At 42.3% G+C, this 15,000-nt stretch overlaps 24 non-coding genes across 24 annotated transcripts; all 24 read left to right on the top strand.

The window, feature by feature from the left end:
* The first annotated feature begins 927 nt into the window (after positions 1-927).
* Positions 928-1,010, top strand: trnal-cag (transfer RNA leucine (anticodon CAG)). The gene has a single exon. It is a non-coding gene; the product is annotated as a tRNA-Leu (tRNA).
* Positions 1,011-1,915: 905 nt separating this feature from the next.
* On the top strand, positions 1,916-1,997 carry trnas-aga (transfer RNA serine (anticodon AGA)). Its single transcript has one exon. It is a non-coding gene; the product is annotated as a tRNA-Ser (tRNA).
* Positions 1,998-2,642: 645 nt separating this feature from the next.
* Positions 2,643-2,725, top strand: trnal-cag (transfer RNA leucine (anticodon CAG)). Its single transcript has one exon. It is a non-coding gene; the product is annotated as a tRNA-Leu (tRNA).
* A 279-nt stretch (positions 2,726-3,004) lies between these two features.
* Positions 3,005-3,086, top strand: trnas-aga (transfer RNA serine (anticodon AGA)). The gene has a single exon. It is a non-coding gene; the product is annotated as a tRNA-Ser (tRNA).
* A 743-nt stretch (positions 3,087-3,829) lies between these two features.
* On the top strand, positions 3,830-3,911 carry trnas-aga (transfer RNA serine (anticodon AGA)). Its single transcript has one exon. It is a non-coding gene; the product is annotated as a tRNA-Ser (tRNA).
* A 646-nt stretch (positions 3,912-4,557) lies between these two features.
* Positions 4,558-4,640, top strand: trnal-cag (transfer RNA leucine (anticodon CAG)). Its single transcript has one exon. It is a non-coding gene; the product is annotated as a tRNA-Leu (tRNA).
* Positions 4,641-4,919: 279 nt separating this feature from the next.
* On the top strand, positions 4,920-5,001 carry trnas-aga (transfer RNA serine (anticodon AGA)). Its single transcript has one exon. It is a non-coding gene; the product is annotated as a tRNA-Ser (tRNA).
* Positions 5,002-5,646: 645 nt separating this feature from the next.
* On the top strand, positions 5,647-5,729 carry trnal-cag (transfer RNA leucine (anticodon CAG)). Its single transcript has one exon. It is a non-coding gene; the product is annotated as a tRNA-Leu (tRNA).
* Positions 5,730-6,008: 279 nt separating this feature from the next.
* On the top strand, positions 6,009-6,090 carry trnas-aga (transfer RNA serine (anticodon AGA)). The gene has a single exon. It is a non-coding gene; the product is annotated as a tRNA-Ser (tRNA).
* A 744-nt stretch (positions 6,091-6,834) lies between these two features.
* trnas-aga (transfer RNA serine (anticodon AGA)) lies at positions 6,835-6,916 on the top strand. The gene has a single exon. It is a non-coding gene; the product is annotated as a tRNA-Ser (tRNA).
* A 646-nt stretch (positions 6,917-7,562) lies between these two features.
* trnal-cag (transfer RNA leucine (anticodon CAG)) lies at positions 7,563-7,645 on the top strand. Its single transcript has one exon. It is a non-coding gene; the product is annotated as a tRNA-Leu (tRNA).
* Positions 7,646-7,924: 279 nt separating this feature from the next.
* trnas-aga (transfer RNA serine (anticodon AGA)) lies at positions 7,925-8,006 on the top strand. The gene has a single exon. It is a non-coding gene; the product is annotated as a tRNA-Ser (tRNA).
* Positions 8,007-8,651: 645 nt separating this feature from the next.
* On the top strand, positions 8,652-8,734 carry trnal-cag (transfer RNA leucine (anticodon CAG)). Its single transcript has one exon. It is a non-coding gene; the product is annotated as a tRNA-Leu (tRNA).
* Positions 8,735-9,013: 279 nt separating this feature from the next.
* trnas-aga (transfer RNA serine (anticodon AGA)) lies at positions 9,014-9,095 on the top strand. Its single transcript has one exon. It is a non-coding gene; the product is annotated as a tRNA-Ser (tRNA).
* A 646-nt stretch (positions 9,096-9,741) lies between these two features.
* Positions 9,742-9,824, top strand: trnal-cag (transfer RNA leucine (anticodon CAG)). Its single transcript has one exon. It is a non-coding gene; the product is annotated as a tRNA-Leu (tRNA).
* Positions 9,825-10,102: 278 nt separating this feature from the next.
* Positions 10,103-10,184, top strand: trnas-aga (transfer RNA serine (anticodon AGA)). The gene has a single exon. It is a non-coding gene; the product is annotated as a tRNA-Ser (tRNA).
* Positions 10,185-10,830: 646 nt separating this feature from the next.
* trnal-cag (transfer RNA leucine (anticodon CAG)) lies at positions 10,831-10,913 on the top strand. Its single transcript has one exon. It is a non-coding gene; the product is annotated as a tRNA-Leu (tRNA).
* Positions 10,914-11,192: 279 nt separating this feature from the next.
* trnas-aga (transfer RNA serine (anticodon AGA)) lies at positions 11,193-11,274 on the top strand. The gene has a single exon. It is a non-coding gene; the product is annotated as a tRNA-Ser (tRNA).
* A 646-nt stretch (positions 11,275-11,920) lies between these two features.
* trnal-cag (transfer RNA leucine (anticodon CAG)) lies at positions 11,921-12,003 on the top strand. Its single transcript has one exon. It is a non-coding gene; the product is annotated as a tRNA-Leu (tRNA).
* A 278-nt stretch (positions 12,004-12,281) lies between these two features.
* On the top strand, positions 12,282-12,363 carry trnas-aga (transfer RNA serine (anticodon AGA)). The gene has a single exon. It is a non-coding gene; the product is annotated as a tRNA-Ser (tRNA).
* A 646-nt stretch (positions 12,364-13,009) lies between these two features.
* On the top strand, positions 13,010-13,092 carry trnal-cag (transfer RNA leucine (anticodon CAG)). The gene has a single exon. It is a non-coding gene; the product is annotated as a tRNA-Leu (tRNA).
* A 278-nt stretch (positions 13,093-13,370) lies between these two features.
* trnas-aga (transfer RNA serine (anticodon AGA)) lies at positions 13,371-13,452 on the top strand. Its single transcript has one exon. It is a non-coding gene; the product is annotated as a tRNA-Ser (tRNA).
* A 645-nt stretch (positions 13,453-14,097) lies between these two features.
* Positions 14,098-14,180, top strand: trnal-cag (transfer RNA leucine (anticodon CAG)). The gene has a single exon. It is a non-coding gene; the product is annotated as a tRNA-Leu (tRNA).
* A 279-nt stretch (positions 14,181-14,459) lies between these two features.
* On the top strand, positions 14,460-14,541 carry trnas-aga (transfer RNA serine (anticodon AGA)). Its single transcript has one exon. It is a non-coding gene; the product is annotated as a tRNA-Ser (tRNA).
* The last annotated feature ends 459 nt before the right edge of the window (positions 14,542-15,000 follow it).

The following is a 15,000-nucleotide window of genomic DNA, read 5'->3' as shown; positions in this document are numbered from 1 at the left end:
TCCATAACGAATGTAGTTTTGTTCAAAAAAGCTCATCATTTATGTCCAAAAATCTCCGTCTCGTTAGCACATGATGTAAGCCAGCCGGACTTCTCGTCATGAACGAGGGGAAAAAATATATTTCCGTTCGTTCAAACATGTCAAACGTTGTATAGCATAAATCATTAGGGCCTTTTTTAACCAGAACATGAATAATATTCAAGGTGGACGAATGCATAGCCTTTTATAACGTATTGGAACGAGGGTACCCAACATGAAGTAGCGCGCCAGGTGTCTAATGGGACATCACCGTTCCATGGCTCTTGTTCGGTCAGATCTCCCTCCAGAAGACTCAAAACACTTTGTAAAGGCTGGTGACATCTAGTGGAAGCAATAGGAAGTGCCAAAATATTCCTAAACCCCTGTGTTTTTCAATGGGATAGGTTTAAAGTCAATACAACACATCAGGTATCCACTTCCTGTCAGAAAATGTCTCAGGGTTTTGCCTGCCAAATGAGTTCTGTTATACTCACAGACACCATTCAAACAGTTTTGGAAACTTTAGAGTGTTTTCTAACCATATATAATAAGTATATGCATATTCTAGTTAATGGGTAGGATTAGTAACCAGATTAAATCGGGTACATTTTTTTTATCCAGACGTGCAAATGCTGCCCCCTAGACCCAACAGGATAACTTATATCAGAATGGCCATATTCTGAGGCCACTTTAGCGCTCAATCAATGACGATTTACTACGCTTTTCCCATTGAAGGGCATATTGAGGTTAAATCAATGACTGGAGTTTTTAATTGCTAAAAACAAATGACTATTGAAAGTGCAAGTCAGTATCGTGCATTTACTGGTCTCTGTAGTGATTTTAGGAGCCTGTGCCTATTTGTACTTTTAAACCATACTCCTTAAACCAATAGCCAGCTTCGGTCCTGTAGTCAGAATGGCCGAGCGGTCTAAGGCGCTGCGTTCAGGTCGCAGTCTCCATTGGAAGCGTGGGTTCAAATCCCACTTCTGACAGTTGTTTAGTGCCTCTCACGTAGGAGTCATGCTGCTTTGCAGTAAATAATAAGATGATGAAATAACAATTAGTAATAAACCCTCTCAAATGCTAACCATCTGGAGATGGGCCAAGAAAATAAGAAAAATGCCATACTTAATAACATTTTTACATTTACATTTTAGTCATTTAGCAGACGCTCTTATCCAGAGCGACTTACAAATTGGTGCATTCACCTATAATATCCAGTGGAACAGCCACTTTACAATAGTGCATCTAAATCTTTTGAGGGGGGGGTTAGAAGGATTACTTTATCCTATCCCAGGTATTCCTTGAAGAGGTGGGGTTTCAGGTTTCTCCGGAAGGTGGTGATTGACTCCGCTGTCCTGGCGTCGTGAGGGAGCTTGTTCCACCATTGGGGTGCCAGAGCAGCGAACAGTTTTGACTGGGCTGAGCGGGAACTGTGCTTCCTCAGAGGTAGGGAGGCGAGCAGGCCAGAGGTGGATGAACGGAGTGCCCTTGTTTGGGTGTAGGGCCTGATCAGAGCCTGAAGGTACGGAGGTGCCGTTCCCCTCACAGCTCCGTAGGCAAGCACCATGGTCTTGTAGCGGATGCGAGCTTCGACTGGAAGCCAGTGGAGAGAGCGGAGGAGCGGGGTGACGTGAGAGAACTTGGGAAGGTTGAACACCAGACGGGCTGAGGCGTTCTGGATGAGTTGTAGGGGTTTAATGGCACAGGCAGGGAGCCCAGCCAACAGCGAGTTGCAGTAATCCAGACGGGAGATAATAACAAATGAGGGGAATGTTTCATGAAGCTATTGCACTATAATGAGTTACTACATTATCTTTGAGTTGTTAAATTATCTTTTGCAGTAGGCTATGCAATGCCTGCCCTTCACTCCTAACCAGCACATACTTCTGTTACAGTTGTCGTGGCCGAGTGGTTAAGGCGATGGACTAGAAATCCATTTGCATCTTCCCACGCAGGTTTGAATCCTGCCGACAACGAAAAATCCGTTTTTTGACCCCTCTGGAGTTTGAAGTTTAGTCGTATTTCTTACACCAATCACATCCTCTCAGATCTCCACAAGTACATAGGGATTAGGTGTCCATTTGGGATAGGACTGCAGGCCATCTATCCCACCTCACACCTTTACACACCTGGTTATCCATCCTTCATGCTCTGTAGGCCACAGTAGCATAGGTTACAGGTTTTGTAGTCAAGCCACAGATTTCAGGTGAGATCCCATGATACACTCAAAAATACAACAACACAATTCTCATGAATAACCATGAAGCCATTTGCTAAGATTTCCCCCAAGTGGACCTGTTGTCACTCTTACCCTGATGGTTGCTGATACTTCCAGACGCTTTTTCGGTCTTATCTGAGGAATTGTATAACTTATATCAGAATGGCCATATTCTGAGGCCACTTTAGCGCTCAATCAATGACGATTTACTACGCTTTTCCCATTGAAGGGCATATTGAGGTTAAATCAATGACTGGAGTTTTTAATTGCTAAAAACAAATGACTATTGAGAGTGCAAGTCAGTATCGTGCATTTACTGGTCTCTGTAGTGATTTTAGGAGCCTGTGCCTATTTGTACTTTTAAACCATACTCCTTAAACCAATAGCCAGCTTCGGTCCTGTAGTCAGAATGGCCGAGCGGTCTAAGGCGCTGCGTTCAGGTCGCAGTCTCCATTGGAGGCGTGTGTTCAAATCCCACTTCTGACAGTTGTTTAGTGCCTCTCACGTAGGAGTCATGCTGCTTTGCAGTAAATAATAAGATGATGAAATAACAATTAGTAATAAACCCTCTCAAATGCTAACCATCTGGAGATGGGCCAAGAAAATAAGAAAAATGCCATACTTAATAACAAATGAGGGGAATGTTTCATGAAGCTATTGCACTATAATGAGTTACTACATTATCTTTGATTTGTTAAATTATCTTTTGCAGTAGGCTATGCAATGCCTGCCCTTCACTCCTAACCAGCACATACTTCTGTTACAGTTGTCGTGGCCGAGTGGTTAAGGCGATGGACTAGAACTCCATTTGCATCTTCCCACGCAGGTTCGAATCCTGCCGACAACGAAAAATCTGTTTTTTGACCCCTCCGGAGTTTGAAGTTTAGTCGTATTTCTTACACCAATCACATCCTCTCAGATCTCCACAAGTACATAGGGATTAGGTGTCCATTTGGGATAGGACTGCAGGCCATCTATCCCACCTCACACCTTTACACACCTGGTTATCCATCCTTCATGCTCTGTAGGCCACAGTAGCATAGGTTACAGGTTTTGTAGTCAAGCCACAGATTTCAGGTGAGATCCCATGATACACTCAAAAATACAACAACACAATTCTCATGAATAACCATGAAGCCATTTGCTAAGATTTCCCCCAAGTGGACCTGTTGTCACTCTTACCCTGATGGTTGCTGATACTTCCAGACGCTTTTTCGGTCTTATCTGAGGAATTGTATAACTTATATCAGAATGGCCATATTCTGAGGCCACTTTAGCGCTCAATCAATGACGATTTACTACGCTTTTCCCATTGAAGGGCATATTGAGGTTAAATCAATGACTGGAGTTTTTAATTGCTAAAAACAAATGACTATTGAGAGTGCAAGTCAGTATCGTGCATTTACTGGTCTCTGTAGTGATTTTAGGAGCCTGTGCCTATTTGTACTTTTAAACCATACTCCTTAACCCAATAGCCAGCTATTGCACTATAATGAGTTACTACATTATCTTTGAGTTGTTAAATTATCATTTGCAGTAGGCTATGCAATGCCTGCCCTTCACTCCTAACCAGCACATACTTCTGTTACAGTTGTCGTGGCCGAGTGGTTAAGGCGATGGACTAGAAATCCATTTGCATCTTCCCACGCAGGTTCGAATCCTGCCGACAACGAAAAATCTGTTTTTTTGACCCCTCCGGAGTTTGAAGTTTAGTCGTATTTCTTACACCAATCACATCCTCTCAGATCTCCACAAGTACATAGGGATTAGGTGTCCATTTGGGATAGGACTGCAGGCCATCTATCCCACCTCACACCTTTACACACCTGGTTATCCATCCTTCATGCTCTGTAGGCCACAGTAGCATAGGTTACAGGTTTTGTAGTCAAGCCACAGATTTCAGGTGAGATCCCATGATACACTCAAAAATACAACAACACAATTCTCATGAATAACCATGAAGCCATTTGCTAAGATTTCCCCCAAGTGGACCTGTTGTCACTCTTACCCTGATGGTTGCTGATACTTCCAGCCGCTTTTTCGGTCTTATCTGAGGAATTGTATAACTTATATCAGAATGGCCATATTCTGAGGCCACTTTAGCGCTCAATCAATGACGATTTACTACGCTTTTCCCATTGAAGGGCATATTGAGGTTAAATCAATGACTGGAGTTTTTAATTGCTAAAAACAAATGACTATTGAGAGTGCAAGTCAGTATCGTGCATTTACTGGTCTCTGTAGTGATTTTAGGAGCCTGTGCCTATTTGTACTTTTAAACCATACTCTTTAACCCAATAGCCAGCTTCGGTCCTGTAGTCAGAATGGCCGAGCGGTCTAAGGCGCTGCGTTCAGATCGCAGTCTCCATTGGAGGCGTGTGTTCAAATCCCACTTCTGACAGTTGTTTAGTGCCTCTCACGTAGGAGTCATGCTGCTTTGCAGTAAATAATAAGATGATGAAATAACAATTAGTAATAAACCCTCTCAAATGCTAACCATCTGGAGATGGGCCAAGAAAATAAGAAAAATGCCATACTTAATAACAAATGAGGGGAATGTTTCATGAAGCTATTGCACTATAATGAGTTACTACATTATCTTTGAGTTGTTAAATTATCATTTGCAGTAGGCTATGCAATGCCTGCCCTTCACTCCTAACCAGCACATACTTCTGTTACAGTTGTCGTGGCCGAGTGGTTAAGGCGATGGACTAGAAATCCATGTGCATCTTCCCACGCAGGTTCGAATCCTGCCGACAACGAAAAATACGTTTTTTGACCCCTCCGGAGTTTGAAGTTTAGTCGTATTTCTTACACCAATCACATCCTCTCAGATCTCCACAAGTACATAGGGATTAGGTGTCCATTTGGGATAGGACTGCAGGCCATCTATCCCACCTCACACCTTTACACACCTGGTTATCCATCCTTCATGCTCTGTAGGCCACAGTAGCATAGGTTACAGGTTTTGTAGTCAAGCCACAGATTTCAGGTGAGATCCCATGATACACTCAAAAATACAACAACACAATTCTCATGAATAACCATGAAGCCATTTGCTAAGATTTCCCCCAAGTGGACCTGTTGTCACTCTTACCCTGATGGTTGCTGATACTTCCAGACGCTTTTTCGGTCTTATCTGAGGAATTGTATAACTTATATCAGAATGGCCATATTCTGAGGCCACTTTAGCGATCAATCAATGACGATTTACTACGCTTTTCCCATTGAAGGGCATATTGAGGTTAAATCAATGACTGGAGTTTTTAATTGCTAAAAACAAATGACTATTGAGAGTGCAAGTCAGTATCGTGCATTTACTGGTCTCTGTAGTGATTTTAGGAGCCTGTGCCTATTTGTACTTTTAAACCATAATCCTTAAACCAATAGCCAGCTTCGGTCCTGTAGTCAGAATGGCCGAGCGGTCTAAGGCGCTGCGTTCAGGTCGCAGTCTCCATTGGAGGCGTGGGTTCAAATCCCACTTCTGACAGTTGTTTAGTGCCTCTCACGTAGGAGTCATGCTGCTTTGCAGTAAATAATAAGATGATGAAATAACAATTAGTAATAAACCCTCTCAAATGCTAACCATCTGGAGATGGGCCAAGAAAATAAGAAAAATGCCATACTTAATAACAAATGAGGGGAATGTTTCATGAACCTATTGCACTATAATGAGTTACTACATTATCTTTGAGTTGTTAAATTATCATTTGCAGTAGGCTATGCAATGCCTGCCCTTCACTCCTAACCAGCACATACTTCTGTTACAGTTGTCGTGGCCGAGTGGTTAAGGCGATGGACTAGAAATCCATTTGCATCTTCCCACGCAGGTTCGAATCCTGCCGACAACGAATAATCAGTTTTTTTGACCCCTCCGGAGTATGAAGTTTAGTCGTATTTCTTACACCAATCACATCCTCTCAGATCTCCACAAGTACATAGGGATTAGGTGTCCATTTGGGATAGGACTGCAGGCCATCTATCCCACCTCACACCTTTACACACCTGGTTATCCATCCTTCATGCTCTGTAGGCCACAGTAGCATAGGTTACAGGTTTTGTAGTCAAGCCACAGATTTCAGGTGAGATCCCATGATACACTCAAAAATACAACAACACAATTCTCATGAATAACCATGAAGCCATTTGCTAAGATTTCCCCCAAGTGGACCTGTTGTCACTCTTACCCTGATGGTTGCTGATACTTCCAGACGCTTTTTCGGTCTTATCTGAGGAATTGTATAACTTATATCAGAATGGCCATATTCTGAGGCCACTTTAGCGCTCAATCAATGACGATTTACTACGCTTTTCCCATTGAAGGGCATATTGAGGTTAAATCAATGACTGGAGTTTTTAATTGCTAAAAACAAATGACTATTGAGAGTGCAAGTCAGTATCGTGCATTTACTGGTCTCTGTAGTGATTTTAGGAGCCTGTGCCTATTTGTACTTTTAAACCATACTCCTTAACCCAATAGCCAGCTATTGCACTATAATGAGTTACTACATTATCTTTGAGTTGTTAAATTATCATTTGCAGTAGGCTATGCAATGCCTGCCCTTCACTCCTAACCAGCACATACTTCTGTTACAGTTGTCGTGGCCGAGTGGTTAAGGCGATGGACTAGAAATCCATTTGCATCTTCCCACGCAGGTTCGAATCCTGCCGACAACGAAAAATCTGTTTTTTTGACCCCTCCGGAGTTTGAAGTTTAGTCGTATTTCTTACACCAATCACATCCTCTCAGATCTCCACAAGTACATAGGGATTAGGTGTCCATTTGGGATAGGACTGCAGGCCATCTATCCCACCTCACACCTTTACACACCTGGTTATCCATCCTTCATGCTCTGTAGGCCACAGTAGCATAGGTTACAGGTTTTGTAGTCAAGCCACAGATTTCAGGTGAGATCCCATGATACACTCAAAAATACAACAACACAATTCTCATGAATAACCATGAAGCCATTTGCTAAGATTTCCCCCAAGTGGACCTGTTGTCACTCTTACCCTGATGGTTGCTGATACTTCCAGCCGCTTTTTCGGTCTTATCTGAGGAATTGTATAACTTATATCAGAATGGCCATATTCTGAGGCCACTTTAGCGCTCAATCAATGACGATTTACTACGCTTTTCCCATTGAAGGGCATATTGAGGTTAAATCAATGACTGGAGTTTTTAATTGCTAAAAACAAATGACTATTGAGAGTGCAAGTCAGTATCGTGCATTTACTGGTCTCTGTAGTGATTTTAGGAGCCTGTGCCTATTTGTACTTTTAAACCATACTCTTTAACCCAATAGCCAGCTTCGGTCCTGTAGTCAGAATGGCCGAGCGGTCTAAGGCGCTGCGTTCAGATCGCAGTCTCCATTGGAGGCGTGTGTTCAAATCCCACTTCTGACAGTTGTTTAGTGCCTCTCACGTAGGAGTCATGCTGCTTTGCAGTAAATAATAAGATGATGAAATAACAATTAGTAATAAACCCTCTCAAATGCTAACCATCTGGAGATGGGCCAAGAAAATAAGAAAAATGCCATACTTAATAACAAATGAGGGGAATGTTTCATGAAGCTATTGCACTATAATGAGTTACTACATTATCTTTGAGTTGTTAAATTATCATTTGCAGTAGGCTATGCAATGCCTGCCCTTCACTCCTAACCAGCACATACTTCTGTTACAGTTGTCGTGGCCGAGTGGTTAAGGCGATGGACTAGAAATCCATGTGCATCTTCCCACGCAGGTTCGAATCCTGCCGACAACGAAAAATACGTTTTTTGACCCCTCCGGAGTTTGAAGTTTAGTCGTATTTCTTACACCAATCACATCCTCTCAGATCTCCACAAGTACATAGGGATTAGGTGTCCATTTGGGATAGGACTGCAGGCCATCTATCCCACCTCACACCTTTACACACCTGGTTATCCATCCTTCATGCTCTGTAGGCCACAGTAGCATAGGTTACAGGTTTTGTAGTCAAGCCACAGATTTCAGGTGAGATCCCATGATACACTCAAAAATACAACAACACAATTCTCATGAATAACCATGAAGCCATTTGCTAAGATTTCCCCCAAGTGGACCTGTTGTCACTCTTACCCTGATGGTTGCTGATACTTCCAGACGCTTTTTCGGTCTTATCTGAGGAATTGTATAACTTATATCAGAATGGCCATATTCTGAGGCCACTTTAGCGATCAATCAATGACGATTTACTACGCTTTTCCCATTGAAGGGCATATTGAGGTTAAATCAATGACTGGAGTTTTTAATTGCTAAAAACAAATGACTATTGAGAGTGCAAGTCAGTATCGTGCATTTACTGGTCTCTGTAGTGATTTTAGGAGCCTGTGCCTATTTGTACTTTTAAACCATAATCCTTAAACCAATAGCCAGCTTCGGTCCTGTAGTCAGAATGGCCGAGCGGTCTAAGGCGCTGCGTTCAGGTCGCAGTCTCCATTGGAGGCGTGGGTTCAAATCCCACTTCTGACAGTTGTTTAGTGCCTCTCACGTAGGAGTCATGCTGCTTTGCAGTAAATAATAAGATGATGAAATAACAATTAGTAATAAACCCTCTCAAATGCTAACCATCTGGAGATGGGCCAAGAAAATAAGAAAAATGCCATACTTAATAACAAATGAGGGGAATGTTTCATGAACCTATTGCACTATAATGAGTTACTACATTATCTTTGAGTTGTTAAATTATCATTTGCAGTAGGCTATGCAATGCCTGCCCTTCACTCCTAACCAGCACATACTTCTGTTACAGTTGTCGTGGCCGAGTGGTTAAGGCGATGGACTAGAAATCCATTTGCATCTTCCCACGCAGGTTCGAATCCTGCCGACAACGAAAAATCTGTTTTTTTGACCCCTCCGGAGTTTGAAGTTTAGTCGTATTTCTTACACCAATCACATCCTCTCAGATCTCCACAAGTACATAGGGATTAGGTGTCCATTTGGGATAGGACTGCAGGCCATCTATCCCACCTCACACCTTTACACACCTGGTTATCCATCCTTCATGCTCTGTAGGCCACAGTAGCATAGGTTACAGGTTTTGTAGTCAAGCCACAGATTTCAGGTGAGATCCCATGATACACTCAAAAATACAACAACACAATTCTCATGAATAACCATGAAGCCATTTGCTAAGATTTCCCCCAAGTGGACCTGTTGTCACTCTTACCCTGATGGTTGCTGATACTTCCAGCCGCTTTTTCGGTCTTATCTGAGGAATTGTATAACTTATATCAGAATGGCCATATTCTGAGGCCACTTTAGCGCTCAATCAATGACGATTTACTACGCTTTTCCCATTGAAGGGCATATTGAGGTTAAATCAATGACTGGAGTTTTTAATTGCTAAAAACAAATGACTATTGAGAGTGCAAGTCAGTATCGTGCATTTACTGGTCTCTGTAGTGATTTTAGGAGCCTGTGCCTATTTGTACTTTTAAACCATACTCTTTAACCCAATAGCCAGCTTCGGTCCTGTAGTCAGAATGGCCGAGCGGTCTAAGGCGCTGCGTTCAGATCGCAGTCTCCATTGGAGGCATGTGTTCAAATCCCACTTCTGACAGTTGTTTAGTGCCTCTCACGTAGGAGTCATGCTGCTTTGCAGTAATAATAAGATGATGAAATAACAATTAGTAATAAACCCTCTCAAATGCTAACCATCTGGAGATGGGCCAAGAAAATAAGAAAAATGCCATACTTAATAACAAATGAGGGGAATGTTTCATGAAGCTATTGCACTATAATGAGTTACTACATTATCTTTGAGTTGTTAAATTATCATTTGCAGTAGGCTATGCAATGCCTGCCCTTCACTCCTAACCAGCACATACTTCTGTTACAGTTGTCGTGGCCGAGTGGTTAAGGCGATGGACTAGAAATCCATTTGCATCTTCCCACGCAGGTTTGAATCCTGCCGACAACGAAAAATCTGTTTTTTTGACCCCTCCGGAGTTTGAAGTTTAGTCGTATTTCTTACACCAATCACATCCTCTCAGATCTCCACAAGTACATAGGGATTAGGTGTCCATTTGGGATAGGACTGCAGGCCATCTATCCCACCTCACACCTTTACACACCTGGTTATCCATCCTTCATGCTCTGTAGGCCACAGTAGCATAGGTTACAGGTTTTGTAGTCAAGCCACAGATTTCAGGTGAGATCCCATGATACACTCAAAAATACAACAACACAATTCTCATGAATAACCATGAAGCCATTTGCTAAGATTTCCCCCAAGTGGACCTGTTGTCACTCTTACCCTGATGGTTGCTGATACTTCCAGACGCTTTTTCGGTCTTATCTGAGGAATTGTATAACTTATATCAGAATGGCCATATTCTGAGGCCACTTTAGCGCTCAATCAATGACGATTTACTACGCTTTTCCCATTGAAGGGCATATTGAGGTTAAATCAATGACTGGAGTTTTTAATTGCTAAAAACAAATGACTATTGAGAGTGCAAGTCAGTATCGTGCATTTACTGGTCTCTGTAGTGATTTTAGGAGCCTGTGCCTATTTGTACTTTTAAACCATACTCCTTAACCCAATAGCCAGCTTCGGTCCTGTAGTCAGAATGGCCGAGCGGTCTAAGGCGCTGCGTTCAGGTCGCAGTCTCCATTGGAGGCGTGGGTTCAAATCCCACTTCTGACAGTTGTTTAGTGCCTCTCACGTAGGAGTCATGCTGCTTTGCAGTAAATAATAAGATGATGAAATAACAATTAGTAATAAACCCTCTCAAATGCTAACCATCTGGAGATGGGCCAAGAAAATAAGAAAAATGCCATACTTAATAACAAATGAGGGGAATGTTTCATGAAGCTATTGCACTATAATGAGTTACTACATTATCTTTGAGTTGTTAAATTATCATTTGCAGTAGGCTATGCAATGCCTGCCCTTCACTCCTAACCAGCACATACTTCTGTTACAGTTGTCGTGGCCGAGTGGTTAAGGCGATGGACTAGAAATCCATTTGCATCTTCCCACGCAGGTTTGAATCCTGCCGACAACGAAAAATCTGTTTTTTTGACCCCTCCGGAGTTTGAAGTTTAGTCGTATTTCTTACACCAATCACATCCTCTCAGATCTCCACAAGTACATAGGGATTAGGTGTCCATTTGGGATAGGACTGCAGGCCATCTATCCCACCTCACACCTTTACACACCTGGTTATCCATCCTTCATGCTCTGTAGGCCACAGTAGCATAGGTTACAGGTTTTGTAGTCAAGCCACAGATTTCAGGTGAGATCCCATGATACACTCAAAAATACAACAACACAATTCTCATGAATAACCATGAAGCCATTTGCTAAGATTTCCCCCAAGTGGACCTGTTGTCACTCTTACCCTGATGGTTGCTGATACTTCCAGCCGCTTTTTCGGTCTTATCTGAGGAATTGTATAACTTATATCAGAATGGCCATATTCTGAGGCCACTTTAGCGCTCAATCAATGACGATTTACTACGCTTTTCCCATTGAAGGGCATATTGAGGTTAAATCAATGACTGGAGTTTTTAATTGCTAAAAACAAATGACTATTGAGAGTGCAAGTCAGTATCGTGCATTTACTGGTCTCTGTAGTGATTTTAGGAGCCTGTGCCTATTTGTACTTTTAAACCATACTCTTTAACCCAATAGCCAGCTTCGGTCCTGTAGTCAGAATGGCCGAGCGGTCTAATGCGCTGCGTTCAGATCGCAGTCTCCATTGGAGGCGTGTGTTCAAATCCCACTTCTGACAGTTGTTTAGTGCCTCTCACGTAGGAGTCATGCTGCTTTGCAGTAATAATAAGATGATGAAATAACAATTAGTAATAAACCCTCTCAAATGCTAACCATCTGGAGATGGGCCAAGAAAATAAGAAAAATGCCATACTTAATAACAAATGAGGGGAATGTTTCATGAAGCTATTGCACTATAATGAGTTACTACATTATCTTTGAGTTGTTAAATTATCATTTGCAGTAGGCTATGCAATGCCTGCCCTTCACTCCTAACCAGCACATACTTCTGTTACAGTTGTCGTGGCCGAGTGGTTAAGGCGATGGACTAGAAATCCATTTGCATCTTCCCACGCAGGTTCAAATCCTGCCGACAACGAAAAATCTGTTTTTTTGACCCCTCCGGAGTTTGAAGTTTAGTCGTATTTCTTACACCAATCACATCCTCTCAGATCTCCACAAGTACATAGGGATTAGGTGTCCATTTGGGATAGGACTGCAGGCCATCTATCCCACCTCACACCTTTACACACCTGGTTATCCATCCTTCATGCTCTGTAGGCCACAGTAGCATAGGTTACAGGTTTTGTAGTCAAGCCACAGATTTCAGGTGAGATCCCATGATACACTCAAAAATACAACAACACAATTCTCATGAATAACCATGAAGCCATTTGCTAAGATTTCCCCCAAGTGGACCTGTTGTCACTCTTACCCTGATGGTTGCTGATACTTCCAGCCGCTTTTTCGGTCTTATCTGAGGAATTGTATAACTTATATCAGAATGGCCATATTCTGAGGCCACTTTAGCGCTCAATCAATGACGATTTACTACGCTTTTCCCATTGAAGGGCATATTGAGGTTAAATCAATGACTGGAGTTTTTAATTGCTAAAAACAAATGACTATTGAGAGTGCAAGTCAGTATCGTGCATTTACTGGTCTCTGTAGTGATTTTAGGAGCCTGTGCCTATTTGTACTTTTAAACCATACTCTTTAACCCAATAGCCAGCTTCGGTCCTGTAGTCAGAATGGCCGAGCGGTCTAATGCGCTGCGTTCAGATCGCAGTCTCCATTGGAGGCGTGTGTTCAAATCCCACTTCTGACAGTTGTTTAGTGCCTCTCACGTAGGAGTCATGCTGCTTTGCAGTAATAATAAGATGATGAAATAACAATTAGTAATAAACCCTCTCAAATGCTAACCATCTGGAGATGGGCCAAGAAAATAAGAAAAATGCCATACTTAATAACAAATGAGGGGAATGTTTCATGAAGCTATTGCACTATAATGAGTTACTACATTATCTTTGAGTTGTTAAATTATCGTTTGCAGTAGGCTATGCAATGCCTGCCCTTCACTCCTAACCAGCACATACTTCTGTTACAGTTGTCGTGGCCGAGTGGTTAAGGCGATGGACTAGAAATCCATTTGCATCTTCCCACGCAGGTTCGAATCCTGCCGACAACGAAAATCTGTTTTTTTGACCCCTCCGGAGTTTGAAGTTTAGTCGTATTTCTTACACCAATCACATCCTCTCAGATCTCCACAAGTACATAGGGATTAGGTGTCCATTTGGGATAGGACTGCAGGCCATCTATCCCACCTCACACCTTTACACACCTGGTTATCCATCCTTCATGCTCTGTAGGCCACAGTAGCATAGGTTACAGGTTTTGTAGTCAAGTCACAGATTTCAGGTGAGATCCCATGATACACTCAAAAATACAACAACACAATTCTCATGAATAACCATGAAGCCATTTGCTAAGATTTCCCCCAAGTGGACCTGTTGTCACTCTTACCCTGATGGTTGCTGATACTTCCAGCCGCTTTTTCGGTCTTATCTGAGGAATTGTATAACTTATATCAGAATGGCCATATTCTGAGGCCACTTTAGCGCTCAATCAATGACGATTTACTACGCTTTTCCCATTGAAGGGCATATTGAGGTTAAATCAATGACTGGAGTTTTTAATTGCTAAAAACAAATGACTATTGAGAGTGCAAGTCAATATCGTGCATTTACTGGTCTCTGTAGTGATTTTAGGAGCCTGTGCCTATTTGTACTTTTAAACCATAATCCTTAAACCAATAGCCAGCTTCGGTCCTGTAGTCAGAATGGCCGAGCGGTCTAAGGCGCTGCGTTCAGGTCGCAGTCTCCATTGGAGGCGTGGGTTCAAATCCCACTTCTGACAGTTTTTTAGTGCCTCTCACGTAGGAGTCATGCTGCTTTGCAGTAAATAATAAGATGATGAAATAACAATTAGTAATAAACCCTCTCAAATGCTAACCATCTGGAGATGGGCCAAGAAAATAAGAAAAATGCCATACTTAATAACAAATGAGGGGAATGTTTCATGAAGCTATTGCACTATAATGAGTTACTACATTATCTTTGAGTTGTTAAATTATCTTTTGCAGTAGGCTATGCAATGCCTGCCCTTCACTCCTAACCAGCACATACTTCTGTTACAGTTGTCGTGGCCGAGTGGTTAAGGCGATGGACTAGAAATCCATTTGCATCTTCCCACGCAGGTTCGAATCCTGCCGACAACGAAAAATACGTTTTTTGACCCCTCCGGAGTTTGAAGTTTAGTCGTATTTCTTACACCAATCACATCCTCTCAGATCTCCACAAGTACATAGGGATTAGGTGTCCATTTGGGATAGGACTGCAGGCCATCTATCCCACCTCACACCTTTACACACCTGGTTATCCATCCTTCATGCTCTGTAGGCCACAGTAGCATAGGTTACAGGTTTTGTAGTCAAGCCACAGATTTCTGGTGAGATCCCATGATACACTCAAAAATACAACAACACGATTCTCATGAATAACCATGAAGCCATTTGCTAAGATTTCCCCCATATGGACCTGTTGTCACTCTTACCCTGATGGTTGCTGATACTTCCAGACGCTTTTTCGGTCTTATCTGAGGAATTGTATAACTTATATCAGAATGGCCGTATTCTGAGGCCACTTTAGCGCTCAATCAATGACGATTTACTACGCTT

The sequence above is a fragment of the Salmo salar genome, chromosome 17 (genome assembly GCF_965601325.2).
Source record: "Salmo salar chromosome 17, fSalSal1, whole genome shotgun sequence".
Lineage (NCBI taxonomy): Eukaryota > Metazoa > Chordata > Actinopteri > Salmoniformes > Salmonidae > Salmo > Salmo salar.
Note: the sequence above shows the minus strand (reverse complement) of the source record. Positions and strands in the feature narration are given on the sequence as shown.